At 36.5% G+C, this 20,417-nt stretch overlaps 1 protein-coding gene across 4 annotated transcripts in view; it reads right to left on the bottom strand.

Annotated features, from left to right (window-relative positions):
* Nucleotides 1–1,137, bottom strand: part of LOC149778551 (uncharacterized) — a 109,272-nt gene extending 108,135 nt beyond the window's left edge. For 2 of the 4 annotated variants that reach the window (XM_089939454.1, XM_089939456.1), the window contains exon 1: nucleotides 867–1,096. The gene's annotated coding sequence lies outside the window, so the exon portion shown is untranslated. Of the gene's footprint in view, nucleotides 1–866; nucleotides 1,097–1,117 lie in introns of those variants that run through there. The other 2 variants (XM_089939455.1, XM_089939457.1) reach the window with 2 other exon arrangements.
* Nucleotides 1,138–20,417: the final 19,280 nt, after the last annotated feature.

The raw sequence follows: 20,417 nt of genomic DNA, 5'->3' as shown, positions 1-20,417 counted from the left end.
TACATGTATTTTTTTTTTTTTTTTTTTATAGACATTCTACTTGCCTTGAATCAACGCGTCTACTGCTATAAGTGGCTAACTCTGCTTCATAGTCGACTATTGGTATTTCACTGGGTACATACTATGCGGTGACTATATAATGTAAACACGCCTCACATCAATTTTAAGAACAACACAAGCCGAAAAGACCACATTCACAAATATATCCATATTTTTCATTATAACACCAATTTCATTATTACATTATTTGTAAATTTGCCAGGGGCAAATTTACAAAACTGTCCCCTGCCACCATTGTCAAATTTCAGATGAACCCGTCTGTTTTCTAGGACATGTGACATTGCTGCGATAAACAGAAATAAGAAAAGTACATGAAAGTCCACGTGCATATGCTAAATGCAGAAGATGACGCTGGAGGGGGGAGGGGGTAAAATATCTTACCTCTAATGTGTAGGGACGAAAAAAAAAAGAAATACGAAAATAAGGAAAGACAAGAAACGTATACTCAAACATACATGTGTGTGTGTGTGTGTGTGTGTGTGTGTGTGTGTGTGTGCTAAGTCCGTTACACTATCAAAACAAATTAAAGGAGAGGGAAAATATAAAGTACCCAAAACAAAATATACCCTCCCCTATTCCGCACTGAGCAAATATCAGTTTTAAAAAAAGGAACTTAATGAACGCACTCGTTTACTGTCTTATCTCACGATATATTTATATATTTATGAAGTATATGGACAGTCAAAAAATTTCTACGAGTAAATCAAAGTGTGTAAAACTGTATCAATGTTTGAAGCAGCCAGTGAAACATAAATAACAACATCTACCACATAAAATTAAATATCAAGTGTTTAAATAAGACTTACCATTTTGCGAATGGTTGCTTGGTCTTTCTAGCACAAGTCATTTCCTAAAAATGCGCTCATAGTGGCAATGCATATGCAACCAACACCGACGAGTCAGGTATTTCGTAGGTGTTAACTGTTTTGCCAAAAACTGAATGACCTAAATACGGCCCTGAGCAATGGTGTCGCTAGGGTTGGTGTCACCCAGTGTGGTAACTCATGGTGTCACCCCCATGGACCTCCTTCTGTAACAGACCATACATAATCCTTACTAATGTCATTTTGGTGTCACCCTCTCTGATGGTGTCAACCGGTGCGGTCCGCCTCCCCCCTCCCCCCGCAGTAACGCTACTGGCCCTGAGAATAAATTGTGCATTTTTGACGTGAACGCAAGTACATTTATTATGAATAAGAACAGCGTTGAGGCAAATGACAAAATCTCCAGAAATAAAAGTTTACATATTTTGTTCACACTAGCTGTATGAGGTCTAATTTAAGTTAAGAAAACATTCCGTAGAATAACCTCCCCAAGATCGTTTTATTTACATGATGCGAGATACATTTTCGTGTTTTCAGAAGTTGCATTAGCTTGCTCATGATCCGGAAATACTTTTATTTAGAGATGGAGTTAGGAGAAAGAAGCAACACTAGCCGTTTACTATCTAATTTGCACACATCAGTGCACTGTACTCTGGGGTGGTTTGTTATTTTGTTTTTGTTTTGTTTTGTTTTGTTTTGATGCCTGGTCCGTCGATTGCACAGCCCTGAGGCTTTGCAGCTAAATCAGTAAGAACAGTTGGTTCCACCGTAGGAGCATAACATACACTCGATGTTGAATTAATATAAACCCAGAGTGTAATAAGCTCGCCTCTAAAGCATCCATTAACCAAGTTAAACATTATTATGCAGAAAATAAATTCAGACTAAAGTGATTTTGACCCTTTTTCCAACTACGCATATTTTTTGACATTCTTTCTATGTTTCTAACTACACAATTTTGGCAGTCTTTCAGCTTTACATTGGAATTTGTAATAATTTTTAAGATTTACTATTTAACATGGAACTTTTATTGGCATTACATACAGTGTATAATACTGCCATATTTTAAACCACCTATCAACCTACCTACCGAGGATATACAACTAATGTACTAGTTTAGCCCCTCTCATCCCCCTTCTCTGAAGTGCACTCCAAACTGTTGTCTAGGACGACGAAGAAAGAATGGATGCCGTTCACTTGCGTTTATATATCTGAACGCCGACGCTGACACCAGGGACCGGCGGAGGGGTAGTGGTGTCAGAGGCGTAGCTATGATATTTTGCGCCCGGGGACGAACTATAAAATTGGCTCCCCAGCCCCCTCCCCGTTTAATCACATTTTTGAATATTACCCTTGTTTACTTATTATAATGTAACGTTGTAAGCCTCATTTTGGCGCCCCTGTACCTTGGCGCCCGGGGAAATATGTACCCCCCTGCCCCCCCCCCGCCCCACCCCCACCCCAGCTACGCCTCAGGGTGGTGTAGTGGGGTGGATGAGAGGGTATGTATGTGTGAAGTTCTAAGCCTGTTCAGTCATTACTGAAACATATGAAAATAGGAAGGAAATATACACCATAACCCCCTTCTTGAAAGAACCGAGGAATTTTTTAATTTTTTAAATCTTCTTACTACATATTTATATATAGATGTTGGATGCATATTGATAGTCTATGAGTAAAATCAAAGTGTCTATGACTGCATTTATATTTAAAATACTGAGTGAAATATAAATAATAATATTCACAGCATACAAAATAAATATACGTATTTCAAACAGTCTTTCCATTCTGAGAAGGGTTGCTCTTTTCTAGTGCAAAACATTTACTGAAAAAAGCATTGATTGCCTGGACATATGAATACCAGCACTGACAGCTCACACATTTTCCAGAAAATCCAGCCAGGCTGTTTAGCAAGAATTACAATCTGAGTAAACTTAGATATTCAGTCATAGCTATTGATCTGACAGACAGCGATATAAGTTCATGTTTAGGTTACCTTTGGAATTTGCATTCTACTTATATTTAGTATCTTATCATATAAAGCATTGCACATTCGTGTTAAGGTCTCACTGGATAGTTTGGTATTTCGACACCTCCTTAATTTTTAAGGTAGAAGGCATGAACCTAATTATCACAATCCTAACATTTATAAATTCACTCAGAAGCTAAATCTGTAATGTGGTTTAGATTTACTTTGAGTTAGGCTTGGAAACGGGTTGGCTTGTTGGTGACTGCCTGTCACAGATAGACTAGCATTGGAGATCAAACGCCTAACTTGGGCTGCGAATGAGCAGCCGACTCGGCTTACGTATTTACGTGTGTGTGCAACAGAGGTAAATATCTAAAATCTAGATGGTTGAGGGGCGATGAAAAATATGCTAATTTGTTATAGTACTAGTGAACTTTATTCATGCGTAAGGCACACACTGACTCTTTTAGCTGCCTTGTCACAGGAAAATATTCAAAATAGATCTTTACTGTCAAAAATGAATGTAAAATGTAGGGGTTGGTGGCAGTGTTGGTTCAGTATAAATGCCACCAGTTGCATCAGGAATTAACCTGATTGCCGCAGTCAAAAGCTCACATGTATCCAGGACCGGTGTAGTGTTAAATTTTGACCCTCGTTGAATTCTGACCCGCCGGGTCATTTTTCAACGACCGTGATCACAATTTCACGTTAAAATCTGACCCTTTTTTAAATGTCCTGTTAAATAACGACCCAGATGTAGTATTACATTTTGACCCTCGTTGAATTCTGACCCGGTCGGTAATTTTTCAACGTGATCAAAATTCCACGTTAAAAACTGATCCTTTTTTAATGTCCTGTTAAATAACGACCCGTTCAGGTGAAATTATGACCTTAGGGTAAAATGTTTTGTTATCAAAACTCAACGTCGATTTTTGAACCACTTCTAAAATGAAATAACTTATTACTCACTGAGCTGTGTCTTTCTTAAATTTTTTTTTCTTTTATCTTTTAAGGAAACAATTGTGTGCAACAGAATGTTGTTAATCTGTCACTATTGTAATTCTCTCCGTTATACTTTTTTTTTTTATAAATGTCCCAAAATGCGGAACATTTTCAAAATAGCTGAACTTTGCTTTGGACAAATTGGACAAACTGATAAATGAATGACTATGTTTCACTTCGATAAAGTCGTAAGGTTCAACAGGGCAGGTAAACAACTCAACAGTATAAGCAGCAGAGAGGGCGAACAGACCAAATGATTCCGACAAACAAATAAAACAAACAAAAAAAAGAATAAAATCTGTAGAAAGGTCCAGATTTTCACAAATAAACGTTTCCTTGAGATGATTTTATTTTTTGTTGAAACCAACCCCATCAATAAAACCCTATCGAAAAGGTAGCTGAAAAAATAAAGTACTCTAGTGTTTATTTATTTATTTTTTTGTTTAATTACTGGACGACCAACATTGGTAGGTGCCCTCTCTGCTGCTATTAATTAAAAGATTTTATCAAGACCCACACGATATCTTGTTCTTGGATCATGTAAATTTATTGTTATAAATCCATGCGGAGTAGCTTGCGCTCGTGAGAAGAAATTTCTGAATTTAATTATATCCATGTCACCACCACACCAAGTTTGATGAATATTTCGCAGCGTGTGTGTGTCTACACCATTAAACACAACTAAAATGTTGCAGTTGTCTCTAATCACCTTCGGAATTTGTGTATATCGTTGAGTAACATAGATCACATCTGTATTTTTATGTCTACCTCGGGAAAATATTCTGGCTGGATTTGATTGTTTATCTAGCATCACATCGTCGTATACAGCTAAATTATTGATAAATCCGTCTAAAATATCTACGGACGGTGCTTCATCAATATCGGTTATAAACTCTATAACATCATTATCTTCGTCCAGTAATCGCGCGTTTTCACTGAAATCTTTAAGTACATCATAACATCGTTGATCATCAGCGGATGGTGCTACTAAATACAATTTATCCCATTTCAACCATCTCATTATCAAATTAAGTAATAATTGCGTCTTACCCGATCCAGATGGTCCTATGATAATCATTCTGATGTAGTTCGGTAGCGCAGGATGATGTTTAACTGGCTCTCGTCGCCGAGTTGCTGAGAAATCAATTATATCCAATAATATTATAACATGAATTTATATTGTTTACGCTGTAGAGTTAAAACTTCAACTGTTGATTTAGCTACAGTTATAACAAAACATAAAAAAATAGCGTATGGTGGAAAATGTTCTGTGTGCGGTAGGAAGAAATTTTCGTTTTTACCTAATAAGCGCGGTGGTGATATTGCTAATTTGATGTCAAAGTTTCCAGGTGCTCCATGGGCTAAATACAGCGGAGAAAAACATCTACCAGGATATAATTATTGCGGTCCTGGTACCAGACTTGATATCAGGCTCGATAATCAAGATCAACCAAAACCAGGCAAGGAACCAATAAACGCTATTGATCGAGCTTGTCACGCTCATGATGTTGCGTATAAAAGTAAAAATCTACAAGATAGACATATTGCGGATGTGAAATTAATTCACGCGCTAGATTCCATAAAAAATAAAAATATCAACGAAAAATTAGCTAATTGGTTAGTAAGATCCGCGATGAAAAGTAAATTAGCGCTTGGGGCTGGTAATATATAAATGGAATCGATTTATTATTCACCGAGAGGATACTGGAGAGGCAAAGCAGCAATTGGTAAACTTGCTGATGCAGCAGCGGTTAAACATTCTACTGCTAAACGTGGTTATCTAAACAAGCAATATGGCAAATTTATCTACCACGTCCTAAACAAATTCAGTACGCGTATTTCGATGTCAGTGTTCCTAATGAAGTTCATCAAGCTGATATTCTGTTTTTACCGCATGATACTGTGCGTGGAAAAACGTACAAGTACGCGCTAACCGTAGTTGATGTTGCAAGTAGATATAAAGAAGCAGAGCCGCTATCAGCGAAAACATCATCTGAAGTAGCCGATGCGTTTGAACGAATTTATCAACGAGGACTCGGACCACAAGGTGGTCTGCGATGGCCACAGCTACTACAGGTTGATCCTGGTAAGGAATTTCTTGGTCCAGTATCATCGCTGATGAAACAACATAATACCAAAATACGACGAGGTCATACTGCAATTCACCGTGATCAAGCAATTGTTGAGCGATTTAATCGAACACTTGCTGAACGGTTATTTGGATATCAATACGCGAGGGAATTTATTCAGGATAAAAGATCTCGCGAATGGGTTGCAAGATTACCAGGCGTGATAGCTGCATTAAATAATGAGATCACACGAACAACCAACATGAAACCCATTAGCGCGGTCACAAAAATAAATATACCAACACAACGAAAAGATGTTGGAAAACAAAAAATATTAGGTGATGTCACAGTCAGATATTTATATGAGCCTGGTGAACTTGAAGGTGGTAAAGCGAGAGCAACTGATCCTATTTGGAGTGTTACCACACACAAAATATCTACCGTGACAAGATCCACTGGAAGAAACGTAGGCGTTTCCAGACCTGCAATCTACAGATTAGATTCGGCCGCTCCTCAACGTGGATTTACACGTGAACAACTACAAATAATTCCCTCGGATACACAACTACCACCAAAATCACTCCGGTGATTTCGATCACTTAACTAGCACTAGTGCCAGCGCTAAGGGTGCCTGCACTCAAGGCGCTAGCGCCTCTACGTCGATTACACTCAAGACAGGTTAACATGGTATTTTCTCGTGTATGACCGCGACTATTATCTTTTCTGTCTACGGTAAATTGTCTTGAATCATTACTCGAATACCTCCACAGCATTATGCAATTGCAACTGGCGCAATGATTATTCTGCTGCTGTTTTAACTCAATAATAAATTCAGCATCAAGATCAAAGTCACGTTTATTTTTTTTGTCAGATTGTTTGTATCCGATTAATTTTTTTCTTATTATATCATCATCGATGATGTTAAATTTATCGACGATTTCAGGAATTATAATTCTACGTAATTGAGATATCTTTCTCACCCTTGATACCGCTAAATAGACTAAATTTGACCACTCGATGTGATCGTCCACAATCCAGACTCGTGTGTCAGAAATAGTTAATCCCTGAGATGAGTGGATCGTCATAGCGTATCCCAACACCCATGGAGATTTGTCAGCGTGTAGTGCATCTTCGACTACACTGATATCAACGGCGACAATATCATTTAATACGAGATTCTGTTTTTCAGCCTGCCCTGGAATATCAACATTAATATTTTGTTTTCGTGTATCTGATGGTCTATAACACAACGGTACGGGTAATTCTGAATATTTTTCTTTATGTAGTTGAAATAACTGCTGTTGTAAATCGTCTCTGATTATTTTTCTGCTTGCTACTATCAAATCGTTGGGTCTCCATAAATTCAAAAAATCACCCACTGAGGTCTCTGAGATTACTCCGCGTATTATTTCACACTGAATTTTGTTTGATTGTAATCTGATTAATTTTTTAAACTCCTTCAAATTTGCATCGAGAGCTCTATGATCATCATCTATTTCTTCGTAATAATCAACGAAATTTTTTAACCAATCATGTGGAGATGGTCCAACAAAAGGCGGCGGTTGACCATGATCGCCACACATTATTATAGCGGTATTTTTCGTCAACAACCAATCAAGAAACATTTTTAATGTATCCAATGACACCGTACATATCTCGTCCCAAATAATTATTTTAGGTATATATTTTTCTCCCATTCGTTCAGGAGTCCATGTATCCCCGCGTCACCGAAAGAAACTATGATACGTGCACGATTGTACTTGCCGTTGTTTCATCTCGCGTGCAAGTCTATGTGTGGGTGTCAGCACGATCATATCCGAATTTCTAAAAACATTAATTGCTCGAGTCGTTTTGCCGCATCCACCAGGTCCATTGAGATATACTGTCTTATATCTGGTTATTGGATCACTCACCGGCGGCGCTTTCGACATTTCTGATATTTTATTACCCTCACGATAAAAATCTCTCATTGGAACATCTGCTGATTCTGTGTAATTGTGTAATATTTCCTTTTTTATTCTCCACGAACCCCATCGTTCATCATTACTAGTAAATTTCATAACAGATTCTAAATATTTACTCGAAATATAAGACGAATCTGTTGAAACTCTGACTGCGGTCTTGGGAAATCTATTAATCATCGATAATAAATTTATAGAAACATAAGCCAACATGGAGGATCTTAGATGAGTATATTGTGGGGAGACGTCATTTATGTAATTAACGATCGTACCCAATTTTGTTCCGTCGGATAAATAAACACTTTCTCGATTTACAAATATATTTCTCGCTGTTGTATCAGCGATTATAAAATCGTACTCGGCATCATCTAAAATTAATCGTGCGTGATGTCTTTTATGATCATATGCACCACCTTGAGTAAATTTACCTATAATTTTTCTACCGAGATCTTTTGCGGTTTTGAGTTTAATCTCGAGAATTTTAGGAGCTTCTTTGATAATATCATCTTCGGAAACATCAGGACATTTTTCCTTAAACTCGCTAATAACTTCATCGAGATTGATATAATCTGGCATGGGCAACCAAACTTCGGTCTGTGCATGATATGATATAATCGCCTCACTGACCACCAACGATGTCAGTATCGCACAATCTAGCATATATCGTAACAAAACTATAGGCACCCAGTGTTTTTCACAAAAATGTCTGCCAAACCAAACATAACAAATCTTGTGAAGATTTTCGTTAAACTCGAATGATTCAACACAAGCAAATCCAGTCAGATCAAAATCAGGTAATGGTCCATTAATTGCCACTCGAGTCATCTCGTTTGTAGGGTGACCAAATCTTTTAAAGTATACGGAACAATCTCCGTATCCTAGGAAACTTCCTGGATAACATGCAACCATATCAACCGAAATAACATCATTGTAATTATACTTGGTATTCCATAATCCGCCATGTCCGTATTCAACGCAACTTGCGCGTACGTCCTCGAGTAAATCAAATCGTGTTGGTTTCCATGAATTTCGTTCTCTGGCGAAATGAGCCACAACAGATGGAACGGTAAAACAATTAGTAATTTGTCAGTATTTTCCGTGGAGTGCTTGCACTCTAAAAACTTCTCCGCGAGATTTTTCATCTCGTCATGGAGATATTCTGTTCGATATATTTCACCATTTGGTCTAACAAACTGATCAAATTCACCTTCCTCATTACTTTTAAATAACCATACTGATACAGGATCATTTTTACTTATTTCGTTGATAAAATCAAACATACTGTCTGCCCCCATATCTGAGGGGTAAAATCTAACAGTTCGATCACGTGGAGATATTGTTACTGTGCTGGTCCATGCGTGCGCGTTGTGATCAATAATATTTATTGAAGCTCCTTTCGATTTATATTTGGATTCGTACAGTACCTCTCCCCGTTATTGTTGATACTGCTATTGGAAATTTTAATATTTTTCCTAACTCAGCAACATCTTTTATTGTAGCACCTGTATCCTTAACTGAATCAGCCCATGAGTTTATTTTTTTACGTTTTAAATCAGTTAATCCGTTTCCACGCATCGCGTTTGTAAAGTGTTCTATTACTCGTTCGGCTACACAATTTAACCTTGAAAATTTCATGGGTGCCAGTTTAACAACGTTGGGTTTTTTATTTATCTCATAAATTCCATAAATAACCGCTGTTACAGGATACGCTCGCTCATAATACGGTTTGTCAATACCCGTCAACAGACCCGGCCTGGAATTGTTACTTAATACGGCAATTTTATTATTGCCAAGGACAGGATCATATTTGTCACGGATAATCCAACTACCTGTTTCTGTTAATACAATAAATTTTACTCTGAAGAAATATTTTTGATTGCCCTCATACTCAGCGATGTAGTTAATGATAGTTGCCGCTCGCTTGTCATTCATTGTGGCGTCCTTGACAGTATTGCGAATAATCTTGAACGTTGACCATGTGTGAGATGCACCATCTGTGTAAAATTCCTTCTTGGCGTCGTGAATTTTCGAGATCAAACTTTTATTTTTCGGATCAACCAGATCTCGTACTGGTAAGTCAGAAGATAATCTGTCGAGGTTGAATTTATACTTAACAGGCCTAGCTTGGGATAATTTCTCAAACTCGTTCAAATAATTAAAACAAATATTTAAATAAAAAATATTATATATGCAATGTCTCAATGCAGATGGTTGATGATAGGTTCAGTAAATCGATGCAATAAATCCTGTAGAGGCGAATTTTGTTGGATGCACTTACAGGGCATACGGCGAAGAAGTCTAGCACCAATACCGTGTCCGCGGTGTGGTGTTGGAGTGCGAGGAAAAACAAAATTATGTGGAAAGTGCGGGGGAAAACGGTTCAGAGAGCTTAAAAGATATTATGACAAAAAAAATAATAATGGTGAAAACGCTATACAATCCGTGGAGGATTATATATCAAGATTTCAGACAAACAATGATTTAAACAAATAATATTATTATAATGGAGCAAAATAAATTTGTCCCACATCCTGTCGTAGCAAATTACGAATCAGATCGTAATGGAATGATTAGACACTGTATGCTCAAAAGATCAGTTGGTTATATTAATAATCATGGTTATCTAATGTTCACTGTTGGGAAGAAACATTATCTATGTCATAGATTTACGTACGAATGTTTCTTCGGAATGATCAAAGACGGTCTTGTGATCTATCACATTGACGGGAACACTCAAAACAATAATTTATCCAATTTACAAGCTATCTCACACAGCGAGAATAATACACGTGGTAATACTGGAAGATGTAAGACAGTTTCTAGAAGGGCGGTAAATTCCACAAACACAGAAACTGGCAAAGTAATTACATTTCGTTCGATGTGTGCTGCTGCGAAATATTTTGATATTCACTCACATTCAGTACAAAAATTAGCAGAAAATATATATAAAACCGCTTTATCAAAGAAATATAAGCAGAAAATCATCTTTCAGTATCAATAATTATCATCACCACATTATTAACTATCATCACCACATTGAATTAATTTTTTTAATTTATGTCACAGTATGTCCTCCATACACTAATGAATTTTTGATTATATAAGGGGGGGGGAGATTACTTTGTAATATATAGTTTTCTTCGTAGATTTTTGATTTTTTATGATCGTAATTGGTCAGTTTAACTAATTACGTCGTAATTAATTACTCGTAGAAGCATATTTATGGTTTTTAAATATTTCCCATCATACAACATTACGAGAAATCAGGGCAATTTTACAACCGCTGTTATTGATCCGCAGGTAGCTATATACAATCAGCTTAGAAATCGTTGTTATGGTGTACAGGTGCATTTCACAATCCGTTATTGATTTCGCAGGTATTTGCAGTCTGCATAATACAGATATATTCAGAAACCGCTGTTATAATTCAGAAACCGTTATTTTAATGCAGGGTAGTTATTTAAATGTAGAAATTATTATTATTATTCAGAAACCGCTATTTTAGTGTAAATATATTTGAAATTAGTTCCTTAGTTATATATTAACTTCCGAAACATATGTTTCTAACAAGATTTGATAGCTCAATCAGTATCGTATTGGACTGTGACGCTCGCGGTCCAGGATCGAATCCCATGACTGACAATTGGTCGGGTGGTTACGCATATTAGCGATTTTTATAATTAATTGGGGCACCGACAGCCCCTCTCCGCGAGAACACCATCCTATCATGTCAAACGTGGTAGATACATGTTTTTGTATTTCCCACGGGTTGATTTATTTGGTGGGTGGGTGTTCTCGCGGAGAAAATGGCCTCATTACATTCATTACATTCATTCATTACATCTCATTACATATATTTCATCTCATTACATCTCATTACATACTTAATGAACCTGCTAAAAGACTCGAATAGAGGTTTCATTTCATAATATATGTTTGTGTCGTCATTCATTGCATAATGAACCTGCTAAAAGACTCGAATAGAGGTTCCATTTCATAATATATGTTTGTGCCGTCCATGCATAATGAACCTGCTAAAAGACTCGAATAGAGGTTTCATTTCATAATATATGTTTGTGCTGTCCATGCATAATGAACCTGCTAAAAGACTCGAATAGAGGTTCCATTTCATAATATATGTTTGTGCCGTCATTCATTGCATAATGAACCTGCTAAAAGACTCGAATAGAGGTTCATTTCATAATATATGTGCCGTCCATGCATAATCTGAGCTCGCTAAGGACTCGATAGGGGCTCTTCATTTATTAAATGTTATGTGTGCCTGGTGAACTTGGTAGAATGCGATGGCAATCTGCGAGTTCTTGGCTGTACTGTCCATGCATAATCTGAGCTCGCTAAAGACTCGATAGGGGCTCTTCATTCATTAAATGTTATGTGTGCCTGGTGAACTTGGTAGAATGCGATGGCAATCTGCGAGTTCTTGGCTGTACTGTCCTTGAAACATCCCGACGAACTCGCTAAAGACTCGATAGGGGTTCTAGGGATAATTTTTTTTTATTTTAAAGATTTATATATTATATAATGAACCACGAAAATATCAAAGACATTATTTCTGCTATCAAAAAACTAGAAGAAAACGGAATTAATATATCTGATGAACTAAATCTTGAAAAAATATCTGATTTTGAAACATTAGAAGAGCTTAAGAACGAAAATAAGCACGTTCTATCATCTCAATATAAGTTCATAAAGCGGATTCAGTCAGCTATGTTTCAGTCACTGGCTATGGTGAGCGATGATCAAGTAAATAAATTTGTTCCTCTTTCTGTCGCAGTAGAAAAGGTCAGATCGCTGTTATCACACGAGTACGAAACGAATAAAACAATCAGTACCCGCATAAGATACTTAAGAAAAATTATGTCAGCGGGTAACGACCAAAGCACCCCTGTCTGAATTAATTATTTATTTATTCTGGGATTATATTTATTCTGAAATATTTTATTTATTTCTGAAATATTTTATTTATTCTGGCATTATATTCTGAAATATTTTATTTATTTCTGAAATATTGTATTTATTCTGAAATATTGTATTTATTCTGAAATATTATATTCTGAATTATTGTATTTATTCTGAAATATTGTATTTATTCTGAAATATTATATTCTGAAATATTTTATTTATTTCTGAAATATTGTATTTATTCTGACATTATATTCTGAAATATTGTATTTATTTTGACATGATATTCTGAAATATTATATTCTGAAATATTGTATTTATTCTGAAATATTATATTTATTCTGAAATATTTTATTTTTTTCTGAAATTGATGGGCTAGTTGGTACTCAGATTTATGTAAAATGATCAAAATTGCAAATTTGATGGGTTAGTTGGTACTCAGATTTATGTAAAATGATCAAAATTGCAAATTTGATGGGTTAGTTGGTACTCAGATTTATTATTTATTTTATTTTCTGAATTATCCATCAGATCATGGGGGGGGGGTAAGTTGCTTGATTCTCTAATTGATTTCAATTGAATAAAATACCAAAAACCAACAAAAATTAGAAAAAATCAGTAAAATTAGCTCAAATATCAGTAAAATTAGCTCAAATATCAGTAAAATTATCTCAAAAAATATGTAATTTTTTTTACTGATTTACTGGTTTTTACTGTTTTGATATTTTATTCAATTGAAATCAATTAGAGAATCAAGCAACTTACCCCGACGATCTAATGGACAAAATCACCCAAATGGGTAAAATACCCATCAAAAACACGAAATTTGTTGATTTTTCACTGAAATTCAGAAAAAAAATAAAATATTTCTGATAAAATAAAATATTTCTGATAAAATAAAATATTTCTGATAAAATAAAATAAAATAAAATATTTCTGATAAAATAAAATAAAATAAAATAAAATATTTCTGATAAAATAAAATAAAATAAAATAAAATATTTCTTAATCCGCTCCTTTTTTATTCATTCTGGAATATTTTTTTTTTAAGTTGATCGACTTTAATGCAGGAATGTGCATAATTTAGAATCTGATCTCTGCTACAAATGATCTCGATAATATGTTTTTGACGGAGCTCATCTAACTGTTCTTGTGTTAATAAGAAATCCTCACCTCCGTATTCATCAATAACTAAATTAACGTTAAATTGCTCCATGTTTCGTGAAAACACTGTTCTGATAGCGTTTTCAAGTACTTCTTTGTCGTGTATAAAAACCCTCACGTGCTGGTACATTATATAATATTTACTTGATTAATTCGAGATCAAAGATCTACTATTTCACATACAGATTTATCACAAGTTCTTCTCCACGTACGTCAATTAAGCGATTAAGGTGGTCTTTGAGCTTAAAATTTATTCGTGTTAACATATTATTGTGACACCGCAGATAAACAGGATCAGTTGGTTCTTGCACGATTAAACTTCCGGGGGAAACTTGTGGTGTAAATGTATATAAAATATATCCTTGTTGAGCCTGATTTGATCTTCCGAGATCAATTTGATAGCTGCCATCGACTACGTCACAAACCAGATTGACCACGATAGTGCTGGTTATATTAACGATTCCGGGAGAAACGTGTCTGCCGCCGCCATGTGGATCATTATTATGTCTGAGAACAGATGCTAGTGGTGCTAGTTTTCTCCACGCATCAAGTATTTTAGGATAAAACTCATCAATGACATCATTGACAGATTTTCTTAATTTATCCGGATTATAATCAGGAAACTTAAACGTTACAATGTCAGCTTCGGATATTTTGTATTTGGTTGCGAAAAATCTTCTATGATCGCCCGATGATTCAAAAACCAGGTTTATGATTCTGTTATGAAAATATTCAATAGTATCAGCTATATTATTTAAAATTTCTACTCGTTTAATAATTTCTTCACGCGTAGATGTCAAATCAGACAAATATTCCCGAAAACTATTACGTAAATTGTCTAGTTGTTCTTCGTGATCTGAATTTACGATATGAATGACATTATTGATATTCAAATCGTAAAACAAATTACCGCCATCAACGTTGTGTAAGATCCAGTAGTACTCACCGGTTTTATCAACACGAAATTGATCCCGTTTATCCCATACACGTTTTTCTATGTTCCACCAGAAACTTGTATAATTCATTTTAATACTATGATGAAAACTTTTCGATGATGTAAAATCAGCTCGTTTTGGTTTTGGTGGTCCTTCATACACCGGGGGAATTTCAGGCCAACCTAGTACGGATCTTATCGTGGATTGATAAATATCAACGACGTAATCAGGAGAATGTATCTCAACCGTCGAAGATAGCGTCGGTTCGTGAACATTAATTGATATTTTTGCTTCTTTTCCGGTTATTGATTTTATTCTACGCTGAAATTCCTCATTGATATCTTCAATCTCATAACTACCAGTGGGTATTCCAACATCTATCCAGTCAGGAGTACCATCTGGCTTGTTCTTGTTAGCAAATACGAGCGAATTATTTGCTGATGTACCATGAAATGATTTTGATCTGATATTTGGCCAGCTGTAATATACCCGTAATTGAGCTAACGCTATTTCTTTTACTGGAATTGCAGTAGGAAAATTAATACTAAATTCATGATTAGTTGAACTTACCGAGATCATCGTTATCTTTGGCGGAGTTGTGTTAGTCACGATCTGCTGGAGTAATTCTGTCATTATTAATATTTGTATCTTTAATACCGATACCTTCGTCGTATATTTTAGTCATCATTGAAAACTCGAAATCGGATATAATTCCATCACTGAGACTCGCTGATAACAACGAGGATAATTTCGAGTATGCTACCGTCGTTGTGTGTAATTTTATCATGCAATCGGATAATTTTTCGTTCGTACAAGTACATATTTTTTTTGCGATGATATTAAGTACACCTGCAATCGTTGTTGCCGCTGAAATACAAATAGTTACAGCTACTGGTGCCATCATTGTCACCGCTGATAATATAACACCCGTTCCAGCAACAACAGCGGATACTGAATAAACAATCACGTCGACGATAACTAATCGTCGTCGATATTTTTGTACTTTTACTGTATATTGTTCGACTTGATCTTTCAACGCCGCCTGCCATTCACGCGCTTGATTGTACCTGTATTGTGCACCGTCCATATATTTTTATGCAGTAACCAATTGAGGTGTTTCAGCTACAAATTCCAAACACCACCAGTAAGAAGTTGCGGTTAATTTCTTATCAGTTGCTTCCAGGATAAATATTTCTTCTGTTCCGCTATTTAATATAACAGATACAACCACGGAAAACCTGTCGGTGGAATGACGCCATGGAAACGTTGTGAAGATCTCAAATCGCGCAGCACTGAACACGGACAGCCTGTACACGCCAGTGACTGTTGCGGTATATTTGATAGTATTATTTTGCTGCGACCATGTTGCAAATCCCGATGATACTGTGTATACGATGTTTGTAATATGTCCGGGAGTTATTCCGGCTGAAATTTTAATCAGACCGGTTTTGTTAACGATCTCAGGAATCCCCGCTACGATGTTTTGCTGTGTTTGTTTGATCGTGTCAATGTTGGTCTTGATATCCTGCTGTGTTTGTTTGATCGTGTCAATGTTGGTTTTGATATCAACGAGTTTTATGTCAACGGAGTGCGGAGTGCCGAAGAATTCTGCAGCGGTTTTTTGATGGTTTCTGCGAAATCTTCCAAAAGCGCCCACGTGAACATCATACTCAGCCCGTAACGTGGATAATTTATTATCTGCGGTACCATAGCTAATGTCAACATACTTTTTCGTTGCTGCGTCTTCGTCGGATGTTGGATCTCTTAAAACTACTATTTTATTTCCGTTCATGCTGAGTTCACCCGTCATTGTGTCGCCGGTGTTTCTCACACGATTAGCAACGCTCCTTCCAATTTCATCTCTAACTGTTTTAAACGATATACTTGAATCTTTGATTCTGCCGCCATCAGTGAACACAGGAATATTATCTGTAACTGCACCGAGTACTCGTCGAACTATATCATTCCATTTAATATTGCTCGTTTTTAGTTTACCATATCGATCTTGAAAAATAACAATCTCATCTGGGTCAACTCCAGCCAGGTTCATAATATCAGCGAGGTCATCCGTAGTCGCATACTTCGACAGATCAACACCGCCGGTTTTGTTCCTAACACGCGAGAATCTTCTTCCGTAAATATCAACCATTATAATAAGATATGTTGTTTAAAACGCTTTACGCGAGACGAATCGGTTACTTGTATAATCATGCACGACTTTATGTGGTGGTTTGGATGATTTTGATATAGCGTCGAGTACATTAATTACTTCACGGCCACATATTGGCGGATCTGTCATTGTTTGTGTGGGTAGCGTTGAATCCCAAACTTTACAACCGGTTCTAGCGTGGAGTGGTGCGACATACTTGATAAATTCAGCAGGTGGAGCTAACCCGTACGAATCAAAATAAACGATTCCACCTGGATCAACCGCGTATGATACCCAATGAGTACCGGGTCCAGAACGTTCATCGAGATTAATAATACCCGTTTCGAGTTTATTCGGTTGTTTCGGTAATTGATCTCGCATAAAAACACCTCTAAAGGCTTTTATTTTTAATTTTTTAGCGGCATCAAGTAAATCAAAATTTGATGCTGGAGTATCTAACGTGGAAGCCTTAGACCTCTCCCCCAACGAGATCCTGGCAATCTTAAGCCGCGTCCCTTTTTTTTGTATCCACTTCCAGTTGCTTTCTTTAGAGCTATTTCAGCAGCTGTTCCAACAGCACCTAGCGCGGCTGCTTTTGCTACGGCTGGAGCAGCAGCAGCTATTAACGCTGGAATATCCGCAAGAAGTGGAAATATACCACCCGTTTTAACCATGTCTTTGATGGCGCTCGGGGAAAGATGAAATTGAACTCCAGTTTTTGATTCCAGGGCTTTATTAAAATGTTTAATCTGATTATTTGTCAACGATAATTTGTTTGGACCACCACCAATTTGATCTCGTTTTAGTGATATTTTAGTTCCGCATTTGTTGGCGGTTTTTGATTGGAGCTTTTTTACCTGACCAGGAGTCAGAGTAACATTAACATGACCATACGACATTTTTATATAAAATATATTTTTCTAAATAACACGATTAAATATTTTCCACCGGAGCATCAACGATCCTCATTCGACCACTACCGCCTTCAAGTAACATGGCTTTGTCGCTAAGTATGACCGCGATTGCTCTATAATCAACACCACCTGTATTCAATGTTGCTTTAAGATGTATATCAACCACAGATTGTTTTGATAGATCAAGATGCTCCAATGAAAAATAATAAATCGGATATAAAGTTCTGAAATCTAATTGTGATATTTGCAACCCAGTATCTATATTTTGATCACGTCCCATGAATGACATTAAACGATGATATGCACGCGCTATGTGATTTTGTTCATAATTTAGTTGTATATTCTCCGTTGGTTCTTGTTGTCCGTTTATCCGCAAAGAAATATCTGTAACACCTAATTTATCAAATATCATATGAGAGTGAGTTTGTGACTTTAAACGATTAGTTTCCTGAAACGCAATAAAAATATGTCGCGGTGCAGAAACACCCTGTTGTGATGCTATATGCCATGTAAACTGACCGATAACGTTAGTTTGCATACTATCTGTGCTTGTTGTTAACCATGACAATAAGGATTTACCACCAGTGTCCATGAAAGAAATTAATTTTTGTTCTACTGCGATCGTTGGAGTCATTACCGGCATCCATAGTGAAAGTTCAGACAATATTACTTTACCAGCATCACCAGCAGGTCTCCACAGAGCATCGTTATCATCACCTTTTCGCACAAGAACAACCGTGTGTCTAGCTCCAAAAATCACCTTCCTAAAATTTCTACAAAATTCAAAAATATGCGATAGTGGAATTGCACATGAGAATCTTCTATTGCCAGTAGACAACATATTTCTACGTGCTGCAAATCCCAAGTTGAAATTTTCGCCAGAACCATGAACCACTGGCCACACATCAGCATCAGCGTTATCGGCAAAATTTCTTGGTCGTCTTATATTATACGGGTCGCTTTCAGGGTTATTGGAGTTATCTTTCACAAACATCATTGCAGGGCCTGCTGATCTTGTATAATCATCAGAATATCTTGCTAATCCTATTATTGTTGTAGCAACGTCGACATCTTTCTGAATCGGTTCGATATTTTTTCCATCGATCATATAAGTGGCGCTATCAAACAGTGCCATGATCCCGTTGTTGACAAAACCAATTTTTACTGCATCTGCATAATTAGTGTCATCCGTTTTTATAATTGTACCTTCTACCTCAAGAAAAGGCTCAGCGGGTAAAAAGTATCTACTTGTATCATGAACTTGTAGTTCAATTCTTCCACGTTGATTTGGTATTCGTGCTTCATAAGAATAAAATTGATAATCACGTACTGATTCATCTTTAAGGACAGGTGCTTCCATGTCAAATGCTGTGTCTGATTCACGCTTAAACATTTTATTATAATTATTTTCGTCTAACACGAAAACCGGGTTTAGAAATGCCACTCCCTGATATCATGCTTGAAATATTATTCCCTGGTTCACTGAGTCTTTGATCTGCTATCAAATTTCTTTCTGCTTCTTCAGATATCGCCGCTAGTTTTTGATTTGCAGCCTGATTTATTATTTTACTTACGTCAGCGGGCATAATTTCAGTACTTGCCAGTTTCACCGGTTGTTGTTTTCGTCGCAATAATCGTGCTAGTCTTTCTTTGATCGCCGAGAACGCCTTACCAGCAACATTGACAATTGCTCCAGGAGCTTTATCACGAACAATATCGATAGCTTTCATCGATAATTGTTTTGCAATAGGTGCTACTTTTGGGGCTATCCTTGTAAATAATCCCTGAATAACACCACCAAGTCCATCTCCGTAAGTAGCTCTGTAGATTGGTAATCGTGAGTTTACCGCTCTGACCTGCATGGGTTTACGATGATTATTATGTATGATCATCTTATTTTTATTTACCATTTATCTAACAACTAGTCATCAGCAAGTTCATCGATAAGTTCTCGGTAAACGCCGATATCCATGATACCACCTTGAAATAATCGCCGACAAATATCAGATGCTTCATTAATTATTTCTGGTGAATTATTTCCGGCACGTTTTCCTCCTATGAGAACCTCTAACCGTGACACATCATTAATGATATTATCAGGACAAACAAAATTATCTCCCAGACCACTGCCAGTAGCTCCTTCGTCTGATTTCTTAGATGGTGAGTATAATCCTTTCATTCGTCCAACTTCACCCAATTCCAGATCTTCACGTTCCATTTGTTTTCTTGCTTGCTCAATTGTTTTTAATTTTGACATCAACCTCTGCTGCGGCGAAGAAGATTGTTGTTGTTCTATTTGTCGCATAGGTGGAGGAAGTTGATACTGGGAGAATTTTTCTTGTTCTAGTTGTTTTATTTGCTCTCTATAAAGTCTTTTTACTTCTTCATCAAGATTTCTATATTCCAAATCATCATCTCTAGCTTGTTTTTTATTTCTGTATACACGA

The sequence above is a fragment of the Sinohyriopsis cumingii genome, chromosome 17 (genome assembly GCF_028554795.1).
Source record: "Sinohyriopsis cumingii isolate HCF-2022 chromosome 17, ASM2855479v2, whole genome shotgun sequence".
NCBI classification, from domain to species: domain Eukaryota; kingdom Metazoa; phylum Mollusca; class Bivalvia; order Unionida; family Unionidae; genus Sinohyriopsis; species Sinohyriopsis cumingii.
Note: the sequence above shows the minus strand (reverse complement) of the source record. Positions and strands in the feature narration are given on the sequence as shown.